Here is a 22,347-nt window from a genome sequence, read left to right as displayed (position 1 = left end):
AATCCAAGAATGGGGAAGGCCAGACATAGATCTCTTTGCCTCCCACTGAATCATCAATTGACAAAATTCTGCTCAAGGATTTTCCATCCAAAGGCCTGGAGAGTGGATGCTCTTCTGTTCAGTTGGACATCAATGACAGTTTATGCCTTCCCACCTCTTCCTCTGCTGCCCAAAGTTCTATTGAAAACCAGAGCAGACAGACCAAAGATGATTCTCATTGCTCCAGACTGGCCAAGGCAACACTGGTACCCACTCCTGAGGAACTTGGCTCATTCCCCACCATGGACCCTGCCTCTAATGCCTCTTCTTCTGACTCAGCACAGCTTCAAACTCTTCACAGCCAGCTAAAAACACTCAATCTAGCCGCATGGAAGATTCCTTAGCATCACAACAGGCCCTATTCTCCAAGGAGGTGCAGGATGTCATTTTGGAGGCCAGAAGGCCATCAACTAGAAAAGCTTACTCAGAAAAATGGAAGGTTTTGTGTCTGGAATGAGAAAAAGGGCCAGCTTTGATCCTGGAAAACTGAATTTACCTGAAATACTACAATATTTAACTGAGCTGCTGGACAGTGGACTTTCATTCTCCTCCATCAAGATCCATGCCTCAGCCATTTCTGCAGAATACAACACTGATCCACCTTTATTCTCTCACCCTCTTGCTAAGACAGTTCCTCAGAGGGGCTAAGAATTTAAGACCTCCAAGGAAACAACCAATACCTGCTTGGGATCTTAATTTCATTCTGGAAAAACTGACCTTGCCTCCCTTTGAGCCAGCTGCCTCATCAGATTTGCAATATTTGTCATGGAAAACAGCTTTCCTTCTGGCAGTAACTTCAGAACTACAGGCTCTCATGGCTGTCCAGCCTTTATCATCTTTCATCAGGACAGAGTTTCCTTAAGGACCAACCCTACCTTTATGCCTAAAGTGGTATCTAGGGTGGCTTTAAATCAGGCCATCCATTTGCCTACTTTTTATGCAAACCCCCAAAATAAAGGGGAGAAACTTCTGCATACTTTGGACATACACAGGCAGCTACGCTTCTACTTGGACAAAACAAAAGCTTTCAGGAAAACTGATCAACTGTTTGTAGCATATGCTGCAGGATCACAAGGCAAGGCTATCTCAAAGCAGACTATATCCATACGGATAGGATACTGTATTCGGTACTGCAACACACAGCATGGAAAACCAGTCCCTAATAAAATTAGGCCTCATTCCACCAGGAGGAACAATGAAAAAGCCAAAAAACAAATCCAAACCCACAGTCTGGAAGGAGAATCGAATGAAAACGCAGCTGGGAGGGAAAGTACTGCCTCCACAAGAACACTCCTTCAATGCCTAGTATTAAATATAACAACTCTGAAATCACACAACTTCTCTGAGGGTGGGCAGTCTTGAAATCGTTGTACTTCAGTTGAATAGTGTGGAGAATGCAGTGGGGGATGGTAGACTTGGAATGGTTTAATAAGTGGGCAGAAAGCGAACACAATTCTTTTAGTACTTTCGTTCAAATTTATTCTTCATGAACGTCTTCACCAGCCACAGCAACAGCCACTTCAACAGCCTTTCTCAGAGGAGTACCTACCAAGGAAATTTTGGAGGCTGCAAATTGGAGTTCGGTGCACACCTTCACCAAGCATTACCACCTGCCTCTTTACTCTAAATCCAGAGCAGGATTTGCCACTGCAGATGTTCATCGTGCATACAGCTGCAGTCATAACTGATGGGTTCTCCTGCCGTCAGGCGGGTCCTCGGTCGGCCGAATTCCAAAGTCTAGGTCTGGCGTCGGTTGTCGTCGCTTCTTCCCTGACGTCAGTGTGACAGGGGTATAAAGGAACCAGCTGATGCCATTTTCTTCAGTCTTTCTTGCCGCGTGGTGCCCGAAGCAGAAGCAGTTCGCAAGTGCCGGTCGGCCAGCTCCTGAGTTTATGAAAATTTGGAAACCGAAGTCTTCTTGAAAGCTAAGTACCCCGTTGGGGAAACTTTTCTTGCCTCAGACCGATGTCAGACAAAGTTAATAATTGTATTTCTTGTGGGAAGCAAATACCGCATAAGGATTTCCATTCCCTCTGTATACCTTGTTTAGGCCCAGACCACGACGTCTCGGTCTGTCACTTTTGTGCTACACTCAACAAACGCACCATTAAGCGTCGGGCGGAGTTCGCCCAGCATTATTTTGGGAAAGCATTTTACTATATTATGTCGTCGGATACTTCGACTCCAGTTTTGTCTAAAAAACGCAAAGATAAGGGCCGACACACGAGGTCCGCGGCCTCTACCAACACCACGCCAAAGCCGACTACACGTGCTCCAGTTCTCAGCGAGGCACCTACGCAGCCCCTGACTACCGACGACACTTCTTTGACGGTGTCTCCTGTGCCCGAGGTCACAGGCTCCTCGGCCCGCACCCTGACTACAGATACCGAAGCCACTCTTGGCGTTGAAACTCAGAATGTGGACAGGTCCACCTCCACTCAAGGTGTCTTCAGACCTTCCTCTTCTTTCTCTAAAGTCTAAAGCAACCATGCACTCTGAGACCAGCTACACAGGGCCCATCTTCAGGCCCCATGCCTAAGAAACAGATGCTTAAAATGGCTGAGGATTTAATTACTCTTATCAGAGGTTCTCAGCCCCCACCGGACAAAAGGCCCAGAGTGGAGGAAGATTCCCCCTCCTCTGATCAGGGCTCCATTATTTCAGAGCACTCTGATGATCAGGAACATTCTTACTCCCCTTTTGAAGATTCTGATGTGGAGGAGTCCATCCCTTCTGTATCCCCCCCTGAGGATTACTCATTTGGGGAAACTTTGCATACCTTAAGGGAACACTTCCACTGGGAAGGCCAAGATTATTCAAATTCCAAGAAAAGGCTTAGGGAATTTCTCTTGCTACCTCAGCACAGGCCTCTGGCTATACCTCCTGTCTTGGACATCCTAGATGATGTTTACTCGGAGGCCTGCCTTAACCTGGACTCTCTACCTCCAGCTCCAGTTAAGCCTGACAGGTACTACATGGTTCCTGACACACCAATTTCTATACAAAAGCTATGCTGCTGACCCAGAAACCATCTCACAGGGCCCCAAGGGAGTTAAGGCCTCCATTGCTAAAAAATCCATTACCTTCCGAGAGAGATTCCAGATCCTTAGAAAGGTGGGGGGAAAAAGGTATATACCTCGGCTACCTTAACCATGAGGGCCTTAAACTGTCAGTTCCATATGCTAAAATACCAACAGTTTTTGTTATCACAATTGAAAAGTAAAATGTCACAACCTGAACAACCAGACTTGAAGGAGTTTCAGGATTTGATGCATAGTGCAGAACAAGTGGGTAAGCATACCTTACAATGTGGTTTTGATGCTCTAGAGGCCTCATGTAGAGCTGCTGTTACAGGATCAGTCATACGTAGGCATGCCTGGCTCAAGGAACAAGCCTTGCCTGATCATGTCAAAGCTAAATTACTAGATGCCCCTCTTCAAAAGGATGTACTATTTGGTGCTAATGCTGAGGAGGTATTAAGGAAAATGGAGGAAAAGGCTAAATCAATGCAAACTGTGAAAGATTTTCTACAGGTACAACCCCCACGTTTTAGTAGAAATTGGCCTTCCAAAAACTGGTCCTTTCCTGCCACAAACAGACCCCAAAGAGGCAGATACAGGCGCCCGAGGGGCAGAGGACAATCCCAAGGATCCTTTAGAGGCAGACAATGGCAAGCTCCTACACAAAGAGGTGGTGAGGATAACTTGCAATCTTTCAGAAAGCAAACCCAATGACTTTCCCCTTTGCATGCCAACCAAGTCTCAAATGGCAGCCCCCTTAGGAGGAAAGCTGGCATTATTTTCAAAAAATTGGCATATTGTCACAAAGGACAAATGGATCCTGGACATTGTAAACAGAGGCTACAAATTCCATTTTCACACCCTTCCAAAAATGAGAGGCATACCAAACCTGCCACACAATCAAAGGGCAGAGGCACAAAGGCAAATTACAGATCTCATAAACATGAAAGCTATTCAAGAGGTACCTACACACAAACAAGGTCAAGGTTTTTATTCCAGGCTATTTCTGGTACCAAGGAAGGGAAAAGATTGGAGACCTATTTTGGACCTATCCATCCTAAACACATTTCTACTGCCAAAATTCAAGATGCTCACTCTACAGCAACTTCTTCCCATGCTGGGCAAGGAGTCTTGGCTGGTAACATTGGACTTCAAGGAGGCATTGCATGTCCCAATCAGACAAAATTGCAGAAGGCACCTCAGATTTCTTGCAGGTTCAACCCATTATCAATTCTCTGCATTGCCCTTTGGCTTATCTACTGTGCCCAGAGTATTCACAAAATGCCTGGCATCAGTAATTGCCTACTGCAGACTTCAAGGGATACAAATATACCCCTATTTGGACGACTGCCTGATCCAAGCGGACAGCAAGCACATTCTTCTGAAACATCTGGCTTATGTAATAATGTTGTTGAACTCTCTGGGATACACAGTCAACAAAAAGAAATCAAGGCTAATACCATCTCGGAAGATAATTTTCCTGGGTGCCAATTTGGACACACCCAGATGGCCTACCTCACGCCAGAGAAGCAGGGGCAACTAATTCAATACTTCAGAACACTAGCAAACTGCACCAGGCTGACTGCAAGGAAAATCCTGCAGGCTCTGGGATTCATGGCATCTTGCATCTTACTAATCCCATGTGCAAAGCTGCATATGAGGAAACTACAATGGTACCTGAAAAACATATGGTCTCAACACAGCCACAGTTTGGAAACAATAATACCACTAATTCCATGTCTGCAAAAGGAATTTCTTTGGTGGGCTCAAGCATGTCAAACAAACACAGGTCTTCCATTCAGCAAGCCTCAAGCAAATCAAGTCATCACAACAGACGCCTCGGACTACGCCTGGGGCACATGACAGACCGGTGCATTCAGGGCAAATGGTCCCAAAAAGAAAAGCACCTTCACATCAATCAAAAGGAAATGCTAGCAGTAATAAATGCTATTATAGCTTTCAAGGACCTTCTACAACCAGGTCAACTATTGATAAGAATGGGCAACACCACAGTTATGTGGTACATAAACAAACAGGGAGGAACACACTCTTACCCCCTATGCAGACTGGCCATGTCACTTTGGAACATGGCCATGGACTTACAAATAGAACTACAAGCACAGTACTTGCCAGGTAAGGAAAACACGCTGGCAGACAACCTAAGCAGGAATATGACAGATCCACATGAATGGAAATTGCATCCAAAAGTTTTTACAGAAATAATCCAAGAATGGGGAAGGCCAGACATAGATCTCTTTGCCTCCCACAAAAATCATCAATTGACAAAATTCTGCTCAAGGATTTTCCATCCAAAGGCCTGGAGAGTGGACGCTCTCTCTTTCAGTTGGACATCAATGACAGTTTATGCCTTCCCACCTCTTCCTCTGCTGCCCAAAGTTCTATTGAAAACCAGAGCAGACAGACCAAAGATGATTCTCATTGCTCCAGACTGGCCAAGGCAACACTGGTACCCACTCCTGAGGAGCCAGACGCATTCCCCACCATGGACCCTGCCTCTAATGCCTCTTCTTCTGACTCAGCACAGCTTCAAACTCTTCACAGCCAGCTAAAAACACTCAATCTAGCCGCATGGAAGATTCCTTAGCATCACAACAGGCCCTATTCTCCAAGGAGGTGCAGGATGTCATTTTGGAGGCCAGAAGGCCATCAACTAGAAAAGCTTACTCCGCAAAATGGAAACGGTTTTGTGTCTGGAATGAGAAAAAGGGCCAGGATCCTGGAAAACTGAATTTACCTGAAATACTACAATATTTGGCTGAGCTGCTAAACAGTGGACTTTCATTCTCCTCCATCAAAATCCATGCCTCAGCCATTTCTGCAGAATACAACACTGATCCACCTTTATTCTCTCACCCTCTCTTAAGACAGTTCCTCAGAGGGGCTAAGAATTTAAGACCTCCATGGAAACAACCAATACCTGCTTGGGATCTTAATTTCATTCTGGAAAAACTGACCTTGCCTCCCTTTGGCTGCCTCATCAGATTTGCAATATTTGTACTGGAAAACAGCTTTCCTTCTGGCTATCACCTCAGCTTGTAGAGTTTCAGAACTACAGGCTCTCATGGCTGTCCAGCCTTTTATCATCTTCCATCAGGACAGAGTTTCCTTACGAACCAACCTGTCCTTTATGCCTAAAGTGGTATCCAGGGTAGCTTTAAATCAGGCCATACATTTACCTACTTTTTATCCTAATCCTCAAAACAAAGGGGAGAGATTACTTCATTCCTTGGACATAAACAGACAACTGCGTTACTATTTGGACAGAACAAAGCCTTTCAGAAAGTCAGAACAGCTCTTTGTGTCCTATGCGGTAGGAGCTCAAGGAAAGCCAATTTCCAAACAGACAATCTCAAAATGGATAGCCCACTGCATACGTGTTTGCTATTCCTTTCATGGCAAAGCTGTACCTACAAGCATTAGAACTCATTCCACCAGGGCCACAGCCACCTCTGCAGCCTTCCTCAGAGGAGTTCCTACCAAGGATATCTTGGAAGCAGCCACTTGGAGTTCTGTGCATACCTTCTCCAAGCACTACAACCTACCATTATACTCCAAATCTAGAGCAGGCTTTGCCACTGCAGTCCTGTAGGGCATTTTGGCTCCTCCTAGTTCCACCTAGTGCCTACCACCCCTTTCTTAGCTTTGGGATTCTACCCATCAGATGTTATGTGATCCCATCTCGCCTACATTCAATACTGATGGGCTCGGAGCCGATCCCTCGGCTCTGACTCAGCACGCTATGCTATAGAGCGAGGCCTCTTATTGGCTGAGCTATTTCTTATCCCAGGATGCACCACCACTAATCCCCCAGATCTCGTTTGCCGCTTACAAGCTAGGACGTGGTCTCAAACTTGGCTGGGCTAAGTACTGTTTTATTCAGACTTTTCCTGTCAGGAAATTTGCTTATTTGAACCCAAAAGCTGTTTTGACAGCTATTGTTGTGATACGAGTGTGTTTAAGAAAATCTGTTGAGGAAATTGTGTTTTTTCGTTAAGGGAAGGTTTCCCGTTTAAGTTAGAGGGGCCTTCCCCTATTTCTTTTGCTATCTAGCGTTTTTTTGTGTCAAGTACCTTGCTTAAGTTAGAGGGTCTTGACCCTCTTTTTTTCTGTGTGTGTGCTACGGGTGGTGAATTGTTTTTTGTTAAAAAAAAAAAAATCTCAGGGTTTGTCAGCATGTCTAAAGAGCATAGACCCTCTGGGTTTAAAAGTCTGAGGTGTGGTTATAAAATGTCCATAACGGACGACCACTCCTCGTGCGTTTATTGTTTAGGCGCCAAGCACCTACAAGAGTCATGTAGCGTGTGTCACGCCTTTTCATCGAGAGTCCTCCAGGAGAGGAAGAATAAATTAATTTTAAAAGGGTTGATTAAGCCATCCTTCGAGGAGGCTTTATCTTCCTCTTCCTCTCCTACAAAAAAGAAAAAAGCGTCGGCTCCGACCAGTCTGTCGGAACCGACTGCCAAAAAACCTAGGCAGGCTTCTCCATCGGCTCCCCGGACTTCGGCCGAGGGTGAACGGTCTGCCTCGATGCCTCCAGTCTCGACCCCTCTGGTTTCAGAGCCGAGGACTGGGGCATCGAGAGGCAGGTCACCGTCATCGGCTCCACTGATTTTGGAGCCGATGAGGGTTGCCGGCTCAGACTCTTCCCTTGGCGCCAAGTCCTCATCGGCACCGAGGAAATTGTTTTGAGATCTCCTCGAACGATAGTAATCGAATCCATTCGAGCGGTCCCCTAGTCCTATGGAGCCGATGGAGAAATCGGTTCGGACCCGATCGGTGTCATCTAGATCCTTCAAGATGTCTGATTCGGACATCGACAGGGTGCTCCTAAGACTTTTCCAGTCTCCGGTGTTTCAAAAGTTAGTTTCGGCTCCAGCCCATTCGGCTTCGGAGCCGATGGTCCACCCTGCTACTATGGTTCCTCCTCCAACAGCCTCGGCACCATTGGAGCCGGTGCTGGTGGAACCGATGGAGGTTTTAGGGTCGGGCCCGACCCTTACTCCAACTCCGGCTCTTGAGTCGGAGTTCGGTACGCGGACTTCTTCTGTCGGCCCCGGGGTGACGCTTCAGGACTGATGTTTTCAGTCCCAAGCCTTCCTCTCGGTGCGTCGGCTGCGGGAGTGCCGTCTACCGTTGTGGCCACGGAGGTGGGACCTTCCCAGGATTCTGGTGGTCCCGCCTTCAGGGCTATGAGGAGTGCGTTAGCCAAATCATCTTTGGCTACCTCCACGGTCTCCCCAGTGTCCTTAGACAGCGGAGCCCCGGGGCCTGAGCTTACCCCCACTGGGGTTTCCCCCCCTCCTGGAGGTCCCTCTGAAGCTTCTTCAGAGAGGGAACCCCCCAGGAAAAGATTGTGCAAGAGGAAGCACGTTGACTCCCCTGATGAGTCTCTTACATCAGACACTGATCTCGATGATGCAGAGGGGTCCCCTAAGTCGTCCTCAGATGATGTCTTCTTTGCAGACATCCTGGAAGCCCTTCAATTGGCCAAAGTCTGTGTTGCTGCCACCTCAACGCATAAGATTCATTGGAGTAGAGATAGACTCAAACCGAATGCGGGTCTATCTACCAACAGACAGGATACAAACCATACAGGCTCAAGTTCGAGCCTTACTTCCCAGATCTAAAGCCCCAGCCAGAATTGTACTGCAGCTATTGGGATCCATGTCCACCACGGTTCTTCTAGTTCCCCTAGCAAGATTGCACATGAGAATTCTACAGTGGCTTCTTTCAGCTCAGTGGTCCTTTCAGGAACTCCCTCTCAGTCACCTAATATGGATCACAGAAACCTGCAAACGGGACCTTCGCTGGTGGCCGGTGCCCTCCAATCTGGATCAGGGACGACCCTTTGTTCCACCTCCTCCTGTGGCCACTTTGACCACGGACGCCTCCCAGATGGGGTGGGGGGAGGCATTCCCTGGGCAGGTCAGTCCAAGGCAAATGGCACCCAGAGGAGACCCTACTTCATATCAACATCCTAGAGATGAGGGCGGTGCTTCTGTCCCTTCAAGCCCTTCATGATTACCTCCCTCAGGGCGTAATTGCCATTCACTCCGACAACATGTCAGTGGTCTGGTACCTGAACAAACAGGGAGGGACCAGATCCTATCCCCTTTGCAGAGAGGCCATGAGAGTTTGGGAATGGGCAGTGTCGACCAAACGCTTTCTAGTGGCTACTCATATCCCGGGCAAGTCCAATGTGATAGCCGGCAGACTGAGCAGAACTATCCTCTCTCCACACGAATGGTCTCTGAACATTACAGTTGCAAATCAGATTTTCAGCAAATGGGGAGTTCCGTGTTGCGACCTCTTCGCGACTCCACTGAATGCGAAGTGCAAAAAGTTCTTCTCCCTCACCCCGGCTCCGGGGAAGAGCCCTATGGACGTACTGGCCTGTCCATGGCCCACCGGCCTTTCCCCCAGTTCCTCTCCTTCCCAGGGTGATCCAAAAGGCATCTCAATTGAGGAGCAAAATGATCTTAGTTGCTCCTTACTGGCCTCATCAAGTATGGTTCCCCTATCTTCGGAAATATGTTCTGGAAGGTCCATGGTTCCTGGATCAGATCCCAGACCTATTGGTTCATCAGTCGGGACTATTCCACCAGTCCCTGCACACCTTAAAATTGACAGCTTGGCTCCTCCTCTTCTGACTATAGTCAGGAGTCATACCTTGGATCCAGAAGTTGTACACATTTTATCTTCGGCCCACAAGTCTGCTACAAAGAAATTGTATTCTAGCAAATGGAAAAGATTTGCTATTTGGGCTCAACTCCGGGGTCTGGACCCCATCACCATTCCTGTATCAGAAGTACTGAAATTTCTAACTTCTCTCTTTAATCAAGGCTCTTCAGTCTCTACCATCAAGGTTTAATTGGCAGCTATTTCCAATTTTCACGAATCTATAAACCCACCTTTAATGAGCAACAGATTGTGTAAGACCTTCTTGAAAGGTGCTGCGCTTTTAAGACCTCCGATTTCTCATCCTGCTCCTCCATGGGATCTCGATGTGGTGTTCTGCTTAACTTCCTCCCCTTGAACCGCAGCGACATGTGATTTAAAATTTCTATCGTGGAAAACTGCCTTTCTGGTGGTGATTACTTCTGCCAGAAGGGTTTCAGAGCTTCAAGCTTTGTCTGTAAAACCTCCGTACTTGGTTTTTCACAAAGACAGAGTATCTCTCAGGCCAAATCCATCCTTTGTCCCTAAAGTTTGTTCCCGTTTCTGCCTACAACAGTCATTAGAACTTCCAGTCTTTTTTCCGAAGTATTCTAACAGAGCGGAATTCATATTCCACACACTAGATGTCCACAGGCAGTTGCGTTTTTATTTAAATAGGACCAAACAAACAAGGAAAACAGATCAGTTGTTTGTATCCTTTGCGGACAATAAATTGGGCAACGCCGTCACAAAGGTCACTATTGCCAAATGGATCAGGGACTGTATTACTCAAGCTTATTCTTATTCTAATAAAGAGCTTACCACCTCTGTCAAAGCTCATTCTACAAGAGCTATGGCTACTTCTTTAGCATTTCATTCTAAGCTTGCCATTAGTGACATTTGTGCTGCGGCTACATGGTCTTCCCCGCACACTTTCATTTCCCACTACAAATTGGATGTGGCATTTAGAGGACGAGCTTCATTTGGTTCCACAGTGCTCAGGAGTGTTTTCCAATGAGCCACCCAGGATTTAGGTGCTAGGGGCTGTCCCATCAGTATTGAATGTAGGCGAGATAGGATCACATAACATCTTTTAGTTATGTACTTACCATAACTTTAGATGTTTGGGATCCATCTCGCCTACATTCCCAATAACCCACCCTCCTTCCCCCTTCCTTGGAGATCAGAGGATATCAGAAGGTCTGAATCCTGTTGTTTCATCTTGAAACATCTGACAATGTTATATAAACAAGTTGTGCATGTGTGCATGAATGCGGACAAACAAGATCTGGGGGATTAGTGGTGGTGCATCCTGGGATAAGAAATAGCTCAGCCAATAAGAGGCCTCGCTCTATAGCATAGCGTGCCGAGTCGAAGACGAGGGATCGGCTCAGAGCCCATCAGTATTGAATGTAGGCGAGATGGATCCCAAACATCTAAAGTTATGGTAAGTACATAACTAAAAGTTATGACTGCAGCTGTATGCACGATGAACATAGTACAGTTTTGTACCTACCATAAATGTAGATGTTCGAGTGCTAATACAGCTGCAGTCCAGGTTTCCCTCCCTCCTTCCCCTCTTGGAACAGGCCTATAGGCTAACACATCCTCATACAACCTGATTGGGGTATTCATTTATGATGTATTTGCTTGCAACTACTGTATTTTGATTATATTGCACTGCATTATTACAAAAATGTATGTATTGCCTTCCTTCTGGGGGCACCTGACATCTGGGGCAAGAAAAACTGAAGAAAATGGCGTCGGCTGGTTCCTTTATACCCCTGTCGCATTGACGTCAGGGAAGAAGCGACGACAACCGACGCTGGACCTAGACTTTGGAATTCGGCCGACCAAGGACCCGCTTGACGGCAGGAGAACCCATCAGTTATGACTGCAGCTGTATTAGCACTCGAACATCTACATTTATGGTAGGTACAAAACTGTACTTTCTGCAGGGCCTCTTAACCAATCCTAACTCTTTATAGACCAGCCACCCAACCTTAGCTTTGGGATTCAACCCAAGTGTGATGACTGCAGCAGTGTAACACGATGAACATAGTACAGTTTTGTACCTACCATAAATGTAGATGTTGGAGTGTTCACACTGCTGCAGTCCAGGTTACCCTCCCTCCATCCCCTCTGAACTAGCTGGACTTATCTATACCCTTCTATCCTATACAACCTTTGGGGTGTATTTGCTGGTAAATGAAGGTATTATTTTTATTTTATATGTATATTTTTGATTAGCAATATGTATTGCCTACCCACTTGGGGGCACCTGACATCTGGGGCAAGGAAAAACTGAAGAAAATGGCGTTGGATGCATATTATATACCCCTGGCGCACTGACGTCAGGGAAGAAGCGACAACAACCGACGCCGGACCAAGACTTTGGAACTCTGGAAGACTGCGGGACCCCCTGATGGCAGGATAACCCTAGTGTGATGACTGCAACAGTGTGAACACTCAAACATCTACATTTATGGTAGGTACAAAACTGTACTTTTTTTGTCAGTAGTTACTTCTTAGTCCTCCTTTTTTTAGTACAGCATATCTAAGGAAGCTAAGGTTTCTGGTTTTAAGAAGTGTGACTCATGCTGTCAGAAAATGTCTCTGACAGATGGGCACACTAGTTGCGTCTACTGTTTAGGCGCTGTTCACCTGCAGGACTCTTGATGTTCATCGTGCATACAGCTGCAGTCATTACAGATGGGTTATCCTGCCGTCAGGCGGGTCCTCGGTCGGACGAATTCCAAAGTCTAGGTCCGGCTTCGGTTGTCGTCACTTCTTCCCTGATGTCAGTGTGGCAGGAGTATAAAAGAGGCAGCCGACGCCATTTTCTTCAGTCTTTCTTGCCGGTGCCAAGCAGTTCCAAGTGCGGTCGGCCAGCTCCTGAGATTCTGAAAGTATTTCAGCCAAAGTCTTCTTTAAAGCTAAGTACCCCGTTGGGGAAACTTTTCTTGCCTCAGACTGATGTCAGACAAAGTTAATAATTGCATTTCTTGTGGGAAGCAAATATCGCATAAGGATTTCCACTCTTTCTGTATACCTTGCTTAGGCCCAGACCACGACGTCTTGGCCTGCCATTTCTGTGGTAGGTTCAACAAGCGCACTATTAAGCGCCGGGTGGAGTTTGCCCTTCATTATTTTGGCAAAAAATTTAATTATATCATGTCGTCGGATACACCGACACCAGTTTTGAGCAAAAGACACAAAGATAAGGACTGACATCCGAGGTCCGCACCGAGTACTGAGACCATGCTTAGGCTGACTACCGGTTCTCCGGTTCTCAGCGAGGTGCCTACGCACCCCCTGAATACCGGTGAAACTACTTTACCGGTGACTTCAGTACCCAAAGTCGCAGGCTCCTCGGTCTCCATTCCTACTGCAGATACCGATGCCACTCTTGGCGAGGAAACTCAAAATTTAGTCAGGCCTGCCATTTCTGAAGGCGTCTTCAGGCCTTCCACCTTCTCTATTAAATCCTTCACTAAATCTAAAGCAGCCCCCCTTTGAGCCAGCTTCTTCAGCAGAGCTACAATACTTGTCATGGAAAACAGCCTTCCTTCTGGCTATCACCTCAGCACGCAGGGTTTCAGAACTACAGGCCCTCATGGCTGTGCAACCATTCATCATTTTCCATCAGGACAGTTTCCTTATGAACCAACCCTACCTTCATGCCAAAGGTAGTATCCAGTGTAGCTTTGAATCAGACTATCCACTTACCTACCTTTTATCCTAATCCGCAGAACAAAGGGGAGAGACTACTACATTCCTAGGACATTCACTGACAACTTCGTTATTATTTGGACAGAACAAAGCCATTCAGGAAATCTGAACAACTCTTTGTGTCCTATGCTACAGGTGCTCAAGGAAAGGCGATTTCCAAACAGACAATTTCAAAATGGATAGCCCACTGCATACGCCTTTGTTATTCATTTCATGGAAAATCTGTGCCTGCATACATCAGATCCCACTCCACCAGGGCCACAGCTACCTCTGCAGCTTTCCTCAGGAGAGTCCCTACCAAGGACGTTTTGGAAGCAGCTACTTGGAGTTCAGTGCACACTTTCTCCAAGCACTACCAACTTCCACTATACTCAAAATCTAGAGCAGGCTTTGCCACAGCAGTCTTGCAGGGCATCCTCGCTCCTCCTAGTTCCACTTAGTGCCTGCCACCCTTACTTAGCTTTGGGATTCTTCCCATCTGTAATGACTGCAGCTGTATGCACGATTAACATAGTACAGTTTTGTACCTACCATAAATATAGATATTCAAGTGCTCATACAGCTGCAGTCCAGGTTACCCCCCCTCTGTCCCCTCTTAGGACAGGCCTTATGACAAACACCTTTATCATACAACCTATTTGGGGTATTCTTTTATGGTGTATTTGCTTGCAACTACTGTTTTTTGATTTATCTATATTGCGTGCTTGCATAACATTATGTTTTGCCTTCCTTCTGGGGGCACCTGACATCTGGGGCAAGACAAACTGAAGAAAATGGCATCGGCTGCCTCTTTTACACCCCTGCCACACTGACGTCAGGGAAGAAGCGACGACAACCGACACCAGACCTAGACTTTGGAATTCGGCCGACCGAGGACCCGCCTGACAGCAGGATAACACTTTTTAGTCCAAGAGTCCTGCAAGAGCATAAGAACAAACTAATTCTTAGGGGTCTGTTAAAACCCCGGGATTCACTGGCAAAGAGTTCACAGCCAATGAAATTCCCAAAGTCCGCTAAGCCGTCGGCTCCATCCTCGGAGCCGACTCCTTTGCTGGGTTTACCTTCTAAGTCGGTTCCAGCTAGCACCGACAAGGCAACCTCCCCATCGGCTCCATCGGATGTTTCGTAGCCATCGCAGAGTCACAAGAGGCTAAGGTCCCCTTCTTTAGAGTCGGTGCATTCGGCTCTTCGGTCTCCATTGCTTCAAAGTGAGCGTAGCCACCGGTCCTCTAGGCTGTCAGATCATGATGTGGAGAGAGTAGTCAGTAGGTTGTTAAAGTCGCAGGCACTAGCTAAATTATTGTCCAGTCCTCCTCAACAGGTTTTGGCTCTGTCCACTTCACTTGATATTCCTCCTCTGACTCCATTGAGTTTGAATCCGGAGTTCATTGGGGTTCGGGTAGTGGAACCGTCGGCTCCGATCACCATATCCTCTTCGGTTCCAACCTCGGCTCCGATTACCTCGATACTTCCTTCGATCGAGGAGTCTGGTCACCAGATCTTCCTCGTCGGCTCCGAGGGGGGAGTTGCATCGGACCCTTGTCCGACCCCGTTCTCCCTCTCGTAACTTCGGCACAGGTGAGCTCGGCTCCAACATCGGCTTCGGAACCGTCCCCCTCGGCGCAGAGAAAGATTCCTGTTTCTTCGGAGCTGGGGCTTTTTTTTCCTCGAGATGGGATTCCTATGAGGTCATGTGGAGCGTACTGTCCCCTGAGTCAGCTCCACTACTGGCTCCACCAACTCCGTTCCCTATAGTGTCTGTGCCGACCTCTGCTCCTCCTCCAGACCCCAAGGATAGGGAACTGATGGTCCAGGACACCCTATTGGGTGTTTCCTCTTCTTCTGAGGCCTCTCCTGATCTCTCAGAGGAGCCCCCTCAGAAGAAGTGCAAGAAGAAGCACATTAACTACCCGCAGTCTGTCACTTCTGATACGGACTTAGATGATTCGGAAGTGTCCCCAAGATCCCCCTCTGAAGAGGTTTCATTCACGGACATCCTTGAAATGCTTAGGCAGAGGGGGAACTGGACTCCCCTAGCCCCTACCGAGGACGTTTGATTCCCGACTTTCCACCTCCTGGGTTTCTCCGCCTTTCGATGCACTCATGTCTGTAGTGGCTCGAAAGGCTTGGTCAGCTCCGGACACAGCGGAACCAACTCTGAGGAGACCAAATAAGTTCATTACTGCCCCCCAGGATAAGCAGTTTCTTTCTAAGGATGTGCCCGTTGATGCCACGGTGGTAGCAGCTGCCACCAAAAAAGAGATGGCAGAGACCTCTTCATCCTCCTAACAAGGAGTCTGTGACAATGGACAGATACGGAAAGTGAATGTTTGCTTCAGCGACCTTCTCCATGAGGTCCCTGAACTACTTATGTCACTTTATTTGTCTTCAGAAGGATCTCCTAAAAGAGCTAGGAGATACCCTTCAAGATCCTACAGCTGAGGGAGTTCAAGCCAAAGTAACTTCCCAGTTAGCGACTCTTAATTCCGTAGTCAACTCCTCCATGAGGCTCATTTCCTATGCTGCCGATGGAGCGAGTAGAGCTGCGGGCACTACTGTGGCCCGCAGGAGGCATGCTTGGATGCGGCTGTGTAATTTTGCGGAACCCTTTCAAGCGTCCTTCACCAACACCCCCTTTGGCTCCTTTCTCTTTCGGCCACAGGTGAAAGACACTTTGACTAGGTGTGAGCAAGAAGGCAAGACTCTCTCTGCTGTGGAAGTCTGTTTTTCCACTCCCTCAAGACCCCTCCCCAAGGGCCAGAAGAGTGAGAAGATGTGGCTCCGCAAATCTCAGGGAGCCTTACCTGACACACACAGTGATTTTTCCACCAGAGGCAGAGGGGGAAACAACAGTAATAGATGCCGCCCTCGTGGCAGAGGGGGTCCGCAGAACTAGGGCAACAGAGAATCCTTCTCTGACAAGCCCTTCCAGCATCCCTGAAGTGTTGCCCGGCTGCTCACCTCTGGAGGCAGTTGGGGGAAGACTTTTGCTGTACCCAAAAGCCTGGCAAAATTTAGCAGAGAGACAGATGGGTACTGTCCATTATATCTGGAGGTTACAAAATTCCCTTCCATCAAACCCCCCTTACAGTCAAAGAAGGCCCTTCCAGATGTTCCACCCAATCTGAGGAAGCAAGCAGTTACAGAAGTTTCAAAACTGCTAAGAAAAAGAGCCATCCAAGAGGTCCCCGCAGACCAGCTTGGATCCGGAATTTACTCAAGGTTCTTTTTGGTACCAAAAAAAAGATGGGACTGGAGACCCATTCTAGATCTCAGCAGATTAAACAGATCTGTGCAAAGAACGTTTTGGATGGTCACGCTAAAGTCCATTCTACCCTTTCTGGGTCAGGACAATTCGATGTGCTCAATAGAACTTCAGGATGCGTGCTACCATATCAAGATGGACAGACGTTCCAGGAGATTTCTTTGCTTTCGGTCGGGGGCCAGTCATTACCGGTGCAGAGCTCTGCCCTTTGGTCTTACCACAGCTCCCAGGGTGTTCACCAAATGTATGGCAGTGGTCACGGCTCACCTGAGACATCAAGGATTCCAAGTGTTTCCATATCTAGACGACTGGCTCATGACTGCTGCCACCAGGCATCAACTCCTACAAGCACGGGATTACACAGTCACTTTTTGCACCCAGCTAGGTATTACCATAAATTTCAAAAAATCTGCCTTGTTGCCCTCTCAGTCTATCACTTACATAGGAGCAGAATTAAACACAAAGGAAATGTTCGCAAGGTTACCACTGGAAAGAGTGTCCACTATTCATCAACAAGTGCAAGTTCTAATGCAGAGCAAGAAGATACAAGTCAAATATGTCCTTCAAACTCTATTCTCCATGGCAGCTGCCATCCTCCTCCTTCCATTGGTGTGCTTCCATATGAGGATTCTTCAGTGGCTTTTTTTCACACAGTAGTCTTTCCAAGAGCTACCCATGTCTCACATGATCATGATTACAGAAGCATGCAAAAGGCACCTTTCCTGGTGGATGGTCTCCCCACTAGTGACTCAGGGCAGACCCTTCATTCAGCCCCCTCCAGTAGCCACAGTGACCACAGACGCCTCCCTGATAGGGTGGGGGGCATTATCTGGGCAGGAGAGTCCAAGGCACTTGGCAACCTCACGAGTACCATCTGCACATAAATGTCCTAGAGATGAGAGCCGTGCTCCTAGCGTTGCAAGCCCTTCAAGACTCTCTTCCTTCCGGGACCATTGCAATCCAAACAGACAGTATGTCAGTAGTGTGGTACATCAACAAAAAGGGCGGGACCAAATCTTACCCCTTGTGTCGAGAAGCACTCAGACTGTGGCAGTGGGCGATTTCCTCCCATTTTCTAATTGCGACGCACATCCCTGGGAGATCCAACGTCATAGCGGGCAGGCTCAGCAGAGCTATCCTCATGCCTCACGAGTGGTCTCTAAATCAGGAAGTTGCAGACCTGATCTTCCGCAAATGGGGACAGCCTTGCTGCTATCTTTTTGCCACCCCATTCAACAGCAAATGCAGCAACTACTTCTCCCTCCTTCCGCTTCCAGGTCACCTACCCAGGGATGCTCTAGTCCACGATTGTCCTCAGGGACTCCTTTATGCATTTCCTCCCTTTCCCCTTATGCCAAGACTCGTACAGAAAGCAAAGTCGTTGGGTTGCAAAATGATCCTCATTGCCCCCTACTGGCCTCGACAGATTTGGTTTCTGTTCCTACACCTCTATGTTTTCTATCAGCCCTGGATTCTGGACCCGATTCCAGATCTGCTGGTTCATCAATCAGGCGGGTTACATCAGTCCCTTCAGACTCTTCAGCTCACAGCTTGGTTGCTGCACTTCCAACCCTAGCCAGGCTCCTTAGCATTTCCCCAACAGTCCGTGAGATTATCACCCTACTGGCCTTGACAGATTTGGTTTCTGTTCCTACACCTCTATGTTTTCTATCAGCCCTGGACTCTGGACCCGATTCCAGATCTGCTGGTTCATCAATCAGGCGGGTTACATCAGTCCCTTCAGACTCTTCAGCTCACAGCTTGGTTGCTGCACTTCCAACCCTAGCCAGGCTCCTTAGCATTTTCCCAACAGTCCGTGAGATTATCGTTTCCTCACATAAGTCCACCACCAGGACTGTTTATGCTACCAAATGGAAACATTTTTCTTATTGGGCTCAGTCTAGGAATGTGGATCCCTTCTCAGCCCCAGTCCATGAGATCCTAGAGTACCTAGCACAACTGTTTCACTCTGGAGCCGCTTCCGCTACCATTAGGATGCAATTAGCAGCCATTTCTAATTTTCACATTGGGTTACAGAATTCAAGCATCATGTCTCACAAGCTCTGTAAAGCTTTTTTTGAGAGGGACATCTCTTCTTAGACCTCCAGTGAGAGACCCCATTCCTCCCTGGGACCTTAATCTAGTCCTAATGTCCTTAATTTTGCCTCATTTTGAACCAGCGGCATCATGCTCCATCACATTTCTCTCTTGGAAAACACTCTTTCTGGTTGCTGTTACTTCAGACAGACGAGTCTCAGAACTGCAGGCACTGTGTGTCCATCCCTTATCTGATGTTCTTCATCTCACATTGCTGCAGTCCTAACACTTGGGTAGTCCGCTGTCCACGGTCGGCCCGAATATCAAAGTATAAGGCTGACGTCGGTCATGGCGCATTTAACTGACGTCAGGACGTCAGGGTACAAATGCGCATGACCGGCGTCATATCCTCAGTCTTTTTTGCCGCATGGTCCGATGCAGAAGCAGCATTGCAAGTGCCGGTTGGCGTTCTGAGATTTTTCTATTTAGAAGTTTCAGACCGAGTTCAAAGTTGGCTAAGTACCCCGTTGGGGAATATTTTTGTTTTTCTTGCCTCAGTCATTTACGGATGTCAGAAAAAGTTAATAATTGCGTTTCTTGTGTGAAACAGATACCGCATAGAGATTATCATACTTTGTGTATTCCTTGCTTAGGGCCTGAGCACGACGTTGTTGGCTGTCGCTCTTGTGCTAGATTTAATAAACGCACTATAAAGAGAAGGTTGGATTGTGCAAGGTTAGTCTTTGGGAAGCGGTGCAATTATAAAATGCCGTCGGATGCTCCGCCCGCTTCCTCGAAGAAGCGCAAGGACAAGACAGTTAAGCCTAGGCTAGAAGAACAGTCTGTGCCAGACGGTTCTTTAGAGGTGTCGGTGGAGCGGTGGCTCCACCGGAGATTTCTTTGTGTTCACAGAGTGAGACTTTATTATTGCAAGATGTGGCCTCTCAGGAGGCAAGTCAGGCTGAGGGGGCTTCTCAGGTTACTATACTCCCTCCCTTCCTAAGGTGGTTAGGCCCTCTCCTTCTGTTACTAAGGCTTCTCCCAGGGGCAGGCCAGGTTTAGCTTCAGTTGGTGTTACCCCTAGCTCTTCAGGTACTATGCCCAAGAAGCATATGCTTAAAATGGCAGAAGATTTGATTACTTTGATTAGGGGTTCTATGCCCCCTCCTGCTAAGAGACCTAGGGTGGTGCCTGAGCTGGGGGTTTTGAGCAAGCTTCAGATGTTTCAGAGTCTTGACTGAAGACTTGCAGGAGTACTCTCCTTATTCTGATTCTGATGTGGATGATTCTACTCCTTCTGCTACTCCTCCTGCGGATTTTTCTTTTTCTGAAACTCTTCATTCCATGAGGGAGCATTTTAAGTGGGAAGGTCAGGACTTCTCTGATTCCAGGAAAAGGCTTAGGAATTTCTGTTTTACCCCAGCATAGGCCTTTGGCTATACCTCCTGTTTTGGATGTAGTGGAAGATGTTTTTACAGAAGCTTCTCTTAATCCTGATTCTTTACCTCCTGCTCCTGTTAAACTGGATAGGTATTACAGGGTGCCTGACGTTCACAAGTATCTGTTTAAAAGTCCTAGGGCAGACCCAGAAACTGTTAGCCAGGGGCCTAAGGGTGTTAAGGCTTCTGTTGTTAAGAATCCGGTTCCTACAGATAAGGAGGCTAGGGCCTTGGATAGATGGGGAAAGAAAGTTTATACTTCTTCCACTCTTGCTATAAGGGCTCTGAATTGCCAGTTTCACATGTTGAAATACCAAAACTATCTCCTTTCACAATTGAAGTCTAAGGTTGATGCTCTGGCTGTTGGTATTGATTGTAAAGAGTTGCACGATTTAGTCCATGTTTCTGAACAGGTGGGTAAGCATTCTTTGCAATGTGGTTTTGATGCTGTACAGGCCTCGTCTAGGGTGGCTGCCACTGGGACTGTTCTTCAGGCACGCCTGGCTGAGGGATCAGAATTTGTCTGAACATGTTAAAACAAGGATTTTAGATGCTCCTTTACAATCTGACGTGTTGTTTGGGCCTCCTGTTGAGACAGTCTTAAAGAAAATGGAAGACAAGGCTAAGTCTATGCAGACTGTTAAAGATTTTTTGCAAGTCCAGCCTCCAAAGTTTAGTAGAAATTGGCCTACTAAGGGGTGGACGTATCCTTCTTATGATTCCCAGTCTAGGGGTAGATCTAGACGGGGTAAGGGCAGAGCTCAGGGCTCTTTCCGGCCTAGAACAGGGAGTTCTCCTGCACAGGCTTCGGGTGAGGGCAGGGGTCAGTCCTTTCGTAAACAGACCCAATGACCTACCTTTTCAGCTGCCAGAGCCTGCTCGTCTGGCAGCACCTTTGGGAGGAAGGTTGGCACTCTTCAAGGAAAATTGGAGTTTAATTACCCAGGACAGATGGGTATTGGATATCATACACCACAGCTACAGGTTTTATTTCCATACCTTGCCTCCTTTCAAAGGCATGCCAGATGTTCCACCTCAACAAAGAATAGAGGCTCACAGACAGGTTTCTCTGTTGCTCCAACTAGGGGTCATACAGCCGGTCCCTCTGCCAGAAGTGGGCCTAGGATTTTATTCTCGCCTGTTCCTAGTACCGAAGAAGGGGAACACGTGGAGACCAATTTTGGATTTATCTATCCTCAACACTTATCTGGACATTCCCAAGTTCAAAATGTTGACGTTGCAGCAGCTTTTACCTCTGCTGGGCAAAGATCATTGGATGGTAACTTTGGATCTCAAGGAGGCTTACCTTCATGTTCCTATCAGACTCAGTTGCAGAAAGTATCTGCGTTTTCGAGCTGGGACTTCTCACTATCAGTTCTCTGCATTGCCCTTTGGCTTATCTACTGCACCCAGAGTGTTCACGAAAGTTCTGGCTCCAGTGATAGCTTTCTTCAGACTAAAAGGAATACAGATCTATCCTTATTTGGACGACTGCCTGATTCTGGCTCAAGGAAAGGAAGAGCTTCTTCATCATTTGGAGTATGTGATAGCAGTGCTAAGATGCCTAGGGTATTCTGTGAACGAAATAAAGTCCAGTCTAGTACCCTCTCAAGACATGTGCTTTCTGGGTGTGAGACTGAATACAGCAGCCCAGATGGCCTTTTTAACCCCGGACAAACAAAACAGTCTATCCCTTTACTTCCATCAACTATCTCATCAGTCCGGGCTGACTGCAAGGACAGTCCTTCAAGCCTTAGGGTTCATGGCATCTTGTATTCTGGTGCTTCCCAATGCCAAACTGCATATGAGGAAGCTACAATGGTATCTCAAAAATGTATGGACACAGCACTGCCAGGATCTGGACACTGTCATTCCAATAATACCTTGCATTCAGAAGGAATTTTGTGGTGGGCTCAGGAATGTCACCTAAACAAGGGACTCTCTGTGACCTGGCCAGAGGCAAGTCAGATTTTAACGACAGATGCCTCAGACAAAGCTTGGGGAGCTCATCTGAATGGAAAATGGATACAAAACAAGTGGCCTGTCAGACTACAACATCTACATATCAACATGAAGGAGATGTTAGCAGTCCAGTTTGCATTAATAGCTTTCAAGGAATTCCTTCTTCCTGGACAGG

The sequence above is a fragment of the Protopterus annectens genome, chromosome 8.part0 (assembly GCF_019279795.1).
Source record: "Protopterus annectens isolate FY-2018-M chromosome 8.part0, PAN1.0, whole genome shotgun sequence".
In the NCBI taxonomy this organism is placed as follows: domain Eukaryota; kingdom Metazoa; phylum Chordata; order Ceratodontiformes; family Protopteridae; genus Protopterus; species Protopterus annectens.
The sequence above is the reverse complement of the archived record's forward strand: the minus strand, read 5'-3'. Positions refer to the sequence as shown.